Genomic DNA, 13,039 nt, shown 5'->3' with positions numbered 1-13,039 from the left:
TATTCGACGTTTTTAAATGTTTAGGTCATATTTTTATTTTAGTTAATGTTTTCGTATTTTTAATTAAATTCTGCAAATTGATATTTTTGAGAATATATTTTTATATTACACAGGTTGTACGAACCTCAAATTTATATTTTACATAAGCTGTATGCGGGTGAAAGATAATGATTCAATAAAATAAGGCAATATTGCTAGTTATTTGTGGCATATAAGTATATCAGTCACGAATTTCCAAATTGGTTGATTAATAATTTTAGTAGGTTATTGTCATTTAGTACCTTTTGGCTTTTCGACGTTAGCAAGGATACTACAATTTTTGTTATTTGAAGTACATTTTTTATTGCAGTTTTGAAATTTTAAAAGAATTTTTTAAGGTTTTTCATTGTTTTAAATTCACAGACCTGGTGATAATTATAAAATAGTTTCACCTATTGTATATGATTAGGAATATAATATAAATTACAAAAATTGATCTGATAACACTTAATTATAATACTATAAATAAGCTTACTTACACATAAAATCGACATATACTAAAAATTCTATTATTTTGTTTCCAAAATCAAACAAATAATATAAGTAAACATAAAATTAAAGTAAAAATGTCTTCTTGAAAATTTTAGAATAAGTAGGTAATAACTTCAATGTACAGATTAAATTCTTAATGTAATTCATCAGTTATCAGCAGGCTTCGAGACTTAAAATGCATACATATGAAAAGTAAAATATAATTTTTTATAAATTTGACATCCTTATAAGTATCAAAAAAAAAGTATCATATCCGATTTCTTCTATCTATTCTCGAACAAATATGTAAATGCATAAAGTCCTGATCCCTTGTTATCATTGTATCAGTAAGTCACAGTAATATATGTATATATAATTTGAATTAAATGATAAAGCATTCCATGTAAAAACGATTCAAAGCAAAGATAATTTTCCACTATATATTTTATAATATACAAATTGATATTCAAATAAACTATTTTAGTAATTATAATAGAAATGGTAAATAAATTGATTTATACCAAAATAATTGTATTTAAAAATTTCATCGTATGTAAGAAATATAATAATATGCATTAGATGTTTCAAGTAGTCATGAATAATATTTTTAAAATTGAAAAAAATAACTAAAATTCTATATTTTTGTTTAAATATACAATTTTATCTAATTTGAATTTGAAATGTTATTTACCATACTTGTATTTTATTTGTTTTTAAAGTTATTTAGAAAAATACTGTTAGTTTTTTACTTTTGATATTCCCAAAGTACCAAATGAGGCTAATTTATTTATTTACTACCACAGACGTTATTATGACACTAAAAGGTGATGAAAAAAAATTGTTATAAAATTAATGCATTCATCACTTCACTTAGAATTTATGAAAAATGAAACTTAATTTGTATACTCTGTTCCAATTAATATAAGGGAAACTGCTATGGCGCGTCCAAATGTACCACAAAGCAACGCCTGGACCTCCTCCCCACAATGATTGAGTCTAATTGCTTAGTTTTTGGTCGCCTTTAGTCAACTATAATCGTCGCCGTCGACGATGTCGTAGTAAACAGAGTATTGCAATTGCCAGAATAATCGGCGGCAGCGCCAAATGTAGCAGGAGTATCGAACAGTTTTCGTTTTTCCCCGCCAAATGCGTAATTGTTTTTTATGATTACTAATAATGAGTATCTCCATAAAATAAATAAATGTTTTAAAAACAATTTAAGATATTATACATTCCTAATATTATGTTAGACATAAACCGACATAAACTTTTCAAAATTTTGATGAATTCTATAGAAAATTTAAATTTAAATGATTAAGAAATAGTAATGTAAATATAAATTTTCAATCTTATATTTGAAGGAGGTTAACAACGTATTGCTTCCCTTGGAATCTTAAAACAATGTTATACAAATACACTATAAAATGTATAATAATACATATACTGACATATATAAATATCTTACCATTGCATACTAAAAAATTAAATAACATAATATAATTTTAACTTAACAAATATGAATGCTTAAATTTTAATATAAGACAAAGCTTGAAATATTATAAAAGTATGTTAAGTAGGTACATTATATAATAAATTCATTTTATCATAGTTATATCATATCTAAAATACAACTGTTATTTACTGATTTAAAATCTATTACATTTGCATTCTAAAAACAAAAATAAAATATGCATTAAGTTTATGATTTGATATTTAAAATATTTTTAGTAATACATACGAGTATATTATAAATTATAATATAAAACACAATTGTTGATGATCCTGGGATTTATCATTTATATATTTTGCGTATTTTAAATTGGATGAATTGGTAAAGAATATGTACTTTTTACGTATAATTAGTTTTTGTTTAAATTCCATGCGACATAATATTCTGTGTTTTATTTAATGTACACACATACAAGTGCGTTGATATGTATATGAGTATGAACACCATATCGTGTGTAAACAAGAATTGTACTGTGTAATTTTACAGTATCTTTGTATGGAAACCAAATTATATTTAAATGTGGGTGTAGAGTGCACACACAGTCGTCTTTGGTTATGCAAAGACCCTAAGGAACACAACGTTTTAAAGTTCTTAAACCATTAAAAAATAAACTATTGTAGACTTATTGCATAAATAATGTATCATCCGAATTAAATTGTAATTAATTGATTTTTAAGTACACATTTAAAATGTTCAAGTATTAAAATACTATCCTAGTATACATTATTAAAATCAATCAACATAATTTATATTCCTAAATAAATAAACTAGAGTAAATAATATGGATCTTTATATAATATATAGTAACTATAATTAATTAATTAATTAATTAAAAAATATCGGAATATGCCGTTTGAATACAAATATAGGAATATATTAGTAATGGTTGTGTGAATAGTAATAGTAATAATAATAATACAATAATTACATTCATTATGACAGTAAAAAACATATTTAATAATTAAAACAACAGAAATTTTATTTTAACAAAAAAACGAGGAATCTTCATTTAGCAGTATAATTATTACATTAAACTTTTCAATTCGTTAGTCAACATCTCGTTTTCTCATTCGTTGTGTCAATTTTAAAAACGATCAGTGAATATTTTAGTATGATATAAATTGTCATACTATGAGATATTTGGGTATTCACTTCAATACGTCACACAGTAAGGTGTCAGTCAGATTTCGTCTTAAAATAATGAATCTATAACCTAATTTTTACTTAAAATTTTTAATCAACAGTTTTCAATTATTTAGAAATAGGTACAATATTTATAAATTAATTGATGTTCGTTACCTATTTGAATTTGATCTTCAGAAAATTCACAATGGCTTATATTAATTGTAAAAGTTAATATTATTAAAACTTTAAATGAAATCATAGCTATTTTTTTTTGTTTTGATAATTACAAAAATATAACAACTTAGATAATCACAACTTTGTTTTTCAAAGAACAAATTTAAAATGATGGCATTCAACTTAGGTACTGTATACACTAAAAGAGTGCCTATTTGTTTTGGATTATATGTAATAAAACAAATGATTAAATATTGTATGAATTTATTTCAATGACATTTGTTTTAACAATCGAAATGAAAAAATGTAATGTGAGGTGGTACAAACATGTTAAATTAATTAATAATGTTATATGGTATACATAGGTATGTAAAAGTAACATCAAAATATTGAAATATATTTTAACTAAATTAAATTTTGAAACTCTTAGAATTTATTAAAGCATGCGATTATTAAAATTTATTTTTTATTGTAAATTATATCAAATTCTTATTTACTTTATTTTTTTCCACACACTTGAAAAGTCTTAGTAAGCCACAGCTTTTTCTCGTCATACTTACAAAGTAACAAAACTATAAGCTGTTATTAAGTTTACATTTCGAATATTTTGAAACAGCTTTTACTATTTACATTTTATAGTTTATACCAAGAGAATAACAATGATATGATATATCATTGTGCATATCTTACACACCAATTAACAACTGTTTTACTATAAAATTTAAATATTAATATATATTAAATATGTACAATTTATGACATGTAAATTTAAAGTTTTTTTTTCTTTATCAATAATTATTAACATCTAAGATAAGGTATCATTTTTAAGATTTGGACCTTTATTTTGAATATTAAAAAAATCAAAAAAAGTCGGAAGTGATACACAATCACTGACATTTTGGGTTAAACAATAATTTTTCAAGAAAGTTAAAAAATGCATGAAATTAACAAATGAATTAAAAGTTATCAATTATATTCAATCAGTATATTATTATAATTCTGCAGTTGATAAAAACTATTGAATGGATTCAAATCCATTCCAAACATAAAACTAATTAATACAAATTGAATTAGTTCACACCTTATGGGTTTTATTTCTACATAAAATCAAGTAAAATTAGTGAAAATTCAACTGGTTAAATATCTAAGAACTAAAAAGTAATGTATTATATATATATTTAAAATTTTTGTTGTAAAATATATAGCACATAAACATATCATTTTTACTTTAATTTTTTAAATATTTAATTACTTTATATACCTTAATTTGAAGCTTTTCTAGATCCATTTTCTTTGACATTTCAAGGTATGTTAAAGGATCTGCTTTAAATGATCCATCCTTCAATAAAGAACCCCAAACGATTTCTTTTTTTGTAAAATCTGCTTTTATTAAAACAATGTTTAACAAAGTACAATTGTCTTATAATGTCCATAAAGTATCATCACCACGAACTTTTCTAAATAAATTACCCTAAAAAACAGACAGGAAAGAATGACAATATTACAATGACACAAGAAATAAGTGTTGCAAACTAACAGAATATAAAGTTTTTCCTAAAATTTGACAAATAATACTTGAGTTAGTGACATTGATTTTGATATCTTTGGGTTTGGTATACTGGCAGAGTTACTTCAATATGTAATTCATCCACAGTTTGCCACCATCTACACCATTTTGTAATACATGGTAAAACAGGAGCGGAGTGGCCCACCAGGATAACGGGAAAAATCCCGGTGATCTGGAAGCTAAATGGCCCATTAACCTAAAGGGATACAACTCATTTAAGCACATTTACGTTTTTCAAAACTCGTTTGTGCACAAAAACATAAATAATATGCGAGCAATATAGAAACCTTTTTCAAAGAAATTTACTCACGTTTAGGTGTACATAATGTGCGTACGTACCTCCAAATTTTCGAATTGGTCATTAGCAGGGCTGTACACCTAATGCACTAAAAATTATTAAATGCGTGCATGTATTTTGGCACTAAAAACAGGCAAAATATATACTAAAAATAAAAATAAAAACATGCAAATGTATTAAATTCACAACACTGGTCATGATGGTGGAAAATTATCATACTCTACAACATTTTTCTTCACCCTTTATAAAGCTTAAGACTTACTGTGTAATCATATTCTGGTATCATAGACTGGTGGGTTTAAAAATGCTGTTTAAGTTAATATTTATTATATTATATTGGATGGCGTTTGCATTAAATATGTTAAAATGTCAATTTTTTGGATTTATAATCAGGAGTATATTTTTTTCACATGATTTTATTTTTTTAATATTTCATTTCTATAGCTTATTATTAACCATCTTAATTAATATTGACTTGAATTTTCATAAATATTAGAAGTTATAGATTATAAATAAAGCAATAAAGATTAAAGCTTGTCCAACACGACTCATGCATTTGGCGAGCACAGTAATCGCGATTATTATAACATATTTTTACTGTTAGGTGATAACTGATAAGTAGGGCAGAGGACTTGTAGCATTTGCATATTTGTTTTACACAGTCACAAAAATAGCAGAGTACGAAACAAATACGTTTCATGCTTTCACAAAGCTAGTTTTGAAATTTTATTTTGCATATAAATGCATATTTTGAGTCTTTTTTGTTTTTAGGGCATATTTTACACTTTTATACGCTATTTTATACCTTTTAAGACATATTTAACTTAATTCAATTTTTTCCACATCGACATTTTTATTTTAAATAATACAGTCAAAATATTTGGAGAAAAATTTATTTATTTTAAATTTTTGTCGAATAATATGGTTTTTGACTGTCCGTGGCACACATTTTTCCTAGAAGCGCTTGCAGAGAATCGCCGATATACCAATAATATTAATTTGCTGTAATTAATTTTATTAATAGATAGATAACAATCTAACGTCGTACACTAACATACAACATCACCGCCTTAGTGAGCCGTGTGCGCACAATGCGGGCTTTTATTCGATAAGGATTTATTTATAAAACGTTTCTAGAAACGACAATAAACGATAATAATCAATATTTTAGTATATTTTAGTCTCAGTCACTAGTCAGTTCTACGGAATGTACATTCGTGTTATCGTGCCGACTTATTATCCATACTATAAATTTATTTGAAAGTTTTTATTTGTAATAAAATGCCGAAAGATAAACAGCCTTTAAGTAGTCGGTTAAAATGTTTTGTGTCTGAGTTTGGTGCCTGTACGTTTTCGACCGACGGTAAAGTCCTGTACTGTAAGTATTGTGACGTTAAAATAGGAAGTGAAAAACGGTTTAATGTTACGCAACACCTTAATACAGACAAACACAAAAAATCGATTATGCGTAAAGAAAAAAACCAAAATGTACATGAATTGGGAAAATTACAACAATTGGTGAGTAATTCTGAAAAATCATCTTTCAATAAAGACTTATGTTCTGCAATGCTATCAGCCAACATACCTCTTAATAAGCTAGGTAACATTCAATTTAAACAATTTTTGGAAAAATATACGGGGAAACAAATTCCGGCCATTACTACTCTACGCAAAGGCTATGTCGATGAAATTTATTCTGAAACTATAAATAAAATTAGAAATGCTATCACTGGTAAAAAGATCTGGGTATCAATAGATGAGACCACCGACTCATTAGGCCGATACATTGCAAACGTAGTAATCGGTACTCTTGAAACCGATGGTCCAGGCCAGACATTTTTATTGAATTCCGAAGTACTGACCAAAGCTAATCATTCGACTATTGCGAAATTATTTGATAATTCAATGCATCTATTGTGGCCAGAATAAGTGCGTTACGACGACGTCCTATTGTTTTTAAGTGATGCGGCGCCTTATATGGTGAAATCCGGGAAGTCAATTCAATTATTTTATCCTAAAGTTATTCACGTTACTTGTATTGTGCACGGGCTTCATCTTATTGCTGAAAAAATTCGTTCAAATTACTGCAAAGTCGATAAAATCATCGCAAATGTCAAAAAAGTATTTTTGAAGGCGCCTTATCGTGTTGCAATATTTAAAGACAAAGCGCCCAATATTCCACTACCACCAGCACCTATTTTAACAAGATGGGGGACGTGGATAAGAGCCGCTGTGTATTACTGTGAACACCTTGAAATTATTAAATCTATTGTCGACGCTTTGGATAAAGAAGACGCTATTTCTATTGCAAAATCACAAAAGCATTTTTCTGAAGCAAGCCTTGCGGCTAATTTAGTATATATCAAGTCACATTTTGGATTTTTAACTGATACAATTACCAGTCTTGAAGCAAAAAATATTTTACTTAGTCATGCTATTGGTGCAGTGCAAAATGTTAGTTTGAAATTGAGTCAAGTCCCTGGTCCAATTGGAAAAATTGTTAAAGAAAAGATGAATGATGTTCTGAAAAAAAATATTGGATATCAAAGTTTAATTCGAATTTCAAACATTTTAAATGGCAAAGAAACTTCAATGGACGAACTACCCGAAAATTTAAGCACAAACGATTTGATCTACTTTAAATACGCTCCAGTTAACTCTGTCGATGTTGAAAGATCATTCTCAATGTTCAAAGTTCTTTTGGCAGACAACCGACAATTTTTTCAGTTTGAAAATTTAAAAAAAACATTTGATCGTTCAATGCAATTTTCAAGGTAAAAGTATTATTAACATTAATTAAATATGTATCAGCTAAAATTATTTTTACTAAACCATGGATTTTATTTTTTTTATAGTGCCAGAAGAAGAAGTATAAAATTAAGAAAAATGTATTTTGCTTATTTGGCTATGATATAAAGTATATTTAAACTATGTAATTATTTTGACTTGTTTTAAATGCTATTTATTTATTTACTTTTAAATAAAAATGCTAAAAAAATGTTTAAGTGCATATTATTGGATTTTTAAGTACATAAGTGCTTGCATATTTACAGCTTTTTTAGAGCTATAAGTCCTCTGCCCTACTGATAAGTGATGACACCCAAAACTGTACCTATTTACCTAAACATTTTAAAATTATTAAATTTTGGTTACCTATTTTAGGTTTTAGATTTAAAGTTTTTTTTTAATAGTTTTATCAATAAAACACATAACTATGCAATCAAATTTTATATTTGTGATTAACCTATTAACATTTAAACAAAAAATGCATTATATATATGAATAAAATAAATTTTCTATTCAAGAGATGAAAATGTTGAATGGCCTCGAAGAAATTTTTTTTCTGTCTTAATTATTTTTCCCACTCCGCCTCTGTGGTATAATACCACTTTTTTCATCAAAATGGCTAACGGCCATGTTTATGACAATTATCATAGGTGTTAGAACACGTGGTGATATTCCAGTACTAATTAGTCATTTAATTAACTGTTGATGACTGCTACTTTATTTTTTAGTAAATTAAATGAATAGTTAAAATAAAACGTTAATAATTTTTACCACACATTCAAAGTTATTTAAAACCAGCTTATAATAATTCGGTATAAATTATAACACACACGGTTGACCACTGAACAGTTATTGATATAATAAAAGTAAAGTTTAAACACTCGGATACTTCACATATATATTTTTCACGAAACTAATACTAAATTATCTACAGCACTATCTACAACGGTGTTTAGGTCTTATCCATAGATATCAAATTATATTATCCATGTACCTACTTATCAATCATTATCATGAAGAACCATTTTAAGATAAATTTTATAATATGAAATAGAATGTCCACGAAGACTAGAATAAGGAGATTTTGGAGATCAATCTCATACGGCCGCTCACTCGAAAAAATGTACCGTAATGTGTGGCGCATTTAAATGGCCACGGCAGCGGTCGTTAAAGTTGCTAGTAGATTAACTCGAGTAGTATAGTCCTTGTTATTCATGTTTTTGACTTCTTTTGGAGAATATATGTAATATTTTAAACTATGACCCATGAGGCGATTATAAATATTATAACTCGTAAAATTACGCTTCCTTACATGTGTATATTTAATGAACATTTTTTTTTTTTTTTTTTATCATTGTGTAAATAACAACTTAGTCAATCCGTTATTATTATCAATATTGATGATTTTATTACAATTAAGTTTTTACATGACCCCCACTGCCCAATAAAAAAAAAAAAAAATACAAAAATTAGATAAATAATTTATAATTGACAAGCTCTTGGAAATTAAAAGTAAATACTAATAATACGATTTAACTGCGTTCTGTTAAGTTTGAATATTAATTATTTCATCATATAAGATAATTAACTAATAATGATATAGGGAACTATGTTCATTGAATAAATTTAACATATTTTTTATTATCTTGATATTATTTTTCAATAAGTTTGATATTTTCATCAATAGGCTTGATTCATCTAGTTGCCTTTAAAAGTGTCGATAGTTTAAACATTTTCTGGTAATTCATTCAAGAATTTGGGGTTGTGTGTATCACACCAAGTTTTAGTATCGAATCTAGCCATAACTAAAAACAAAAGTAAATACCTTAATTATGAATTAATTTTTATTTGATTTGTAAAATGATAAATAAGTACATTTAAAATGTATAAATTTGTTTAAAATTCGACGCTTGTATTAATGAATAATGCACCAACCAATTGCAGCTATTTACACATACACGCAAACTCCTCGTCATTATGGCACAAAAGAATAATTGGTTTAGTCTTAGATCATAAAGTTTTACTACATGAAAAAAATTTAGCTGATGATAGATAAAGGGGTAATAGGTTTGCTTATTCGCTGTAGACACGGTTTCAGGCAAATTATTTTTATTTTATTTTATCCAGCGCGACGGTAGTGGCACGAAGCTAAGTAAAAATAAAAAATAGTGTAGTAGCCACTAACGTATAACAATAGGAAACTGAGTTATTCCATTGAAATACCGTACTAATTTTTGTTAATCAATCGGCCAGCTACTTCAGGGCAAAGGAAAGGCAAGGTGAATAGATAAAACAATGAACTTAATTTATTAGTTTAAAAAAAAATGATGAACTTATAAAAATTTTTTTTTGTGATTATTAAGTATAAAAAATTTTAATATCAATCTCATCTACATCGTACTAAACACGTAACTCGACGTATTCTACTATTAAACAGATAAGATTCCACATCACTCATTTTTCGAAGCTAGAGTAGAAATATATATGTCTATGTAATTGCATATAAGATAATCATTGAACTGGATAGCGCATATATTAGATAAACTCCATCTATGGATTGAAGGAAATGTAAAGACAGCCATTTCAAACTAATTAAATTTTAGGTAGGTCAGTTAGGAGATAATATTAATTTTAAATGAGCAATTGAAAGTACTGGGGAGTCATTTAATATTGAATCAAATTTTTTATGTAAATTGGATATTTTAAAGGCAGCATAAACATTAAACATGTTTTAAATTTTAAATTACACTGTGGTATTAGTAACAAAGATAACAGTAAAGAGAGGCGATAAGATTAGGTGTAGCCTATCGTGAGATGTGAAATAAGACAGATTCCGCTTACATTGTTTTAATTTCCATTTTTTTATGTGACGTTACAATTATTGTAACCAATGTAAATAAGGAACTTTTATTTTAGTCGACAATGACCTATTAACCTTATTTTTTACATCGTTTATAATGCAATGATATTTCTTCCGAAAAATAACATAGACACCTGACTGAGCGATTGCGTCTTAACGTCAATGCTCGAGTTTGGAATACGTGAAGAGTGAATTTTCTATGCGGATAGTTCATTCATGGTTATCGGGAAATGTGTCTAGTCAGCTAAGAGATAATACTGTGTAATAAATGATAAATGTATATGTACTAATATACATACTACGATGACGACGACTACAAAATTATTTTACCTACGCGTAATATGAATGATGTATAACAAGGTCGCGTTTCAATACACTAAAGAATGTCATGTGAACACGAGTTACGTAAATTATAGAATTATAATAAGAACTTTTATTTAAAGTGACGATTAACCGTCACTCGATTAACCTTCACTCTCTGTTATCCGTCATCGGTCATCGCCGAAAAAAAAAAATAATTAGGCGATTAGACGATTGTGATAAACTCGTCGTGGTGCCCAACACAGTAACTATAAAGTGTATAAAAATAGTTTGTAATATGTACATATCCAATATGAACGATAAACATGATAAACGAACTATAAATTTATGTGTGTATGTATTGTAATTTAATCAGTGACCGACGTACAGCCTACGTGTAAGTGTGTACCGTGTGTATTAGTGTTTTCGTAGTTTATGTGTCGTGTACACACACGTAAAAATATAATAAATGTGTGTATATGTATGTACACGTTTTTTTTTTTGCAAAATTTCCGTTAACCGTCTATTCGATTAACCGTCATAGCCCCGGTCCCGACAGTGACGGTTAATCGAAGTTCTACTGTATTATAAAAGATAATGATAATATTAACTATTAATTCAGAATTTATAACTTCACAAGATTGTATTTGTAGAAAAATTTATATTATTTAAAATACAATTTAGCAAGCCTTTTAATAAAATTATTCTTTTTATTTCAACACATTATCAAATACGATGACTTTTTATAATACAAAATATGTATAAGATTAGTAAATAATAAGTCACGTTAACCACATTTTATGCCAATAAAATAATATATACCATTTTTTGTTGTTAATACATAGTATTTTATGTAATATGTTTATACAATACATATATTAGTTAAGTCATACCTTAAGTGTAATGTTTTAAATCCGACTTCTTTAAACATTACGTTTCAGTATATTTTAATGTGAATACCTTAAAATTTTTTTTTTAATTTTTATAAAACTTTATTCGCGTTATCAATGCAATTACAGATAAATATTTAGTAATATAGCATCTTATTTCAAATCATACTTATTTTCTTTACGTATTAAAATATAATTTTATATAACGCTACTCAATGACTTCCATCGCCTGAAGATATATCCAAGTTTAATATTCCACATTCAATTTTAAGCGGTTTTTTAGGTAAGTCGTCACGTGAAAAGATTCCACGGAAATGACTAATATCAAACTCTCCAACATATTTTATAATATCTTGATATGAAAGTGGTCTATTAGGCAGCGTATTCATCAGTTTTTTTTTCTTAACCTATTATTCTTCAGATATAATCCACTACCTTTTTTTCTTTTTGAATTTTGTATTGCATTATACTCACTAGCACTTCCAGACAGTAAACTACCAAGTGCTGATAATCCTGCAAAAATAGGTACTAAGGGAATCGCACCTCCTGTCTGACCCGGTATCAAAATCTGTCTTTTACCACTATAATTTTTCTTAACCTTGCTTCTTTTTTTTCGCTGCTAATGAACTATTTTTTTTTCTAGCTTGTTTTTGTCTACTTTTATAACCCATCCCCATTTTTTGTTTAGCCTTCATCGCATTTGTTACCAAGTAGGCAACAATTTTCTCTTTTCGAGGAGTGTCTTTAGCTTTAAATCTTTCCCAAGAACGATTTTCTAACACTTCATCAGCTTTATGCCTTTCATATAAATTTTTACTTTTCGCGTACACTAAGTCGTGATCGCGACAAGCGTTATCTAATGGGTTTATTCCTTTATCACCACGATCTATTCGCTTTTCTAATTTCGTACCAGGACCACAAAACTGATAACCAGGAATGTGAGCTTCAAACGGAAGACTATTTATAAGAGAGTTTATAAATCCTTTACCAGTCTTGTCCGATTTCCACTTAAGAGTTG

At 27.2% G+C, this 13,039-nt stretch overlaps 1 long non-coding RNA gene and 1 pseudogene across 1 annotated transcript; both read right to left on the bottom strand.

The window, feature by feature from the left end:
• Window positions 1–525: 525 nt before the first annotated feature.
• Window positions 526–3,486, bottom strand: LOC112596751. Its single transcript, XR_003114791.1, has 4 exons — window positions 3,320–3,486; window positions 2,171–2,179; window positions 1,976–1,984; window positions 526–545 (listed from the first exon to the last, which is right to left on the bottom strand). It is a non-coding gene; the product is annotated as an uncharacterized LOC112596751 (long non-coding RNA).
• A 1,060-nt stretch (window positions 3,487–4,546) lies between these two features.
• LOC112596749 lies at window positions 4,547–5,470 on the bottom strand (annotated as a pseudogene).
• Between the last annotated feature and the right edge of the window lie 7,569 nt (window positions 5,471–13,039).

The sequence above is a fragment of the Melanaphis sacchari genome, unplaced genomic scaffold (assembly GCF_002803265.2).
Source record: "Melanaphis sacchari strain LSU unplaced genomic scaffold, SCAv2.0 Contig348_pilon_pilon, whole genome shotgun sequence".
NCBI lineage: Eukaryota > Metazoa > Arthropoda > Insecta > Hemiptera > Aphididae > Melanaphis > Melanaphis sacchari.
This window is presented reverse-complemented; position numbering and strand designations above follow the sequence as displayed.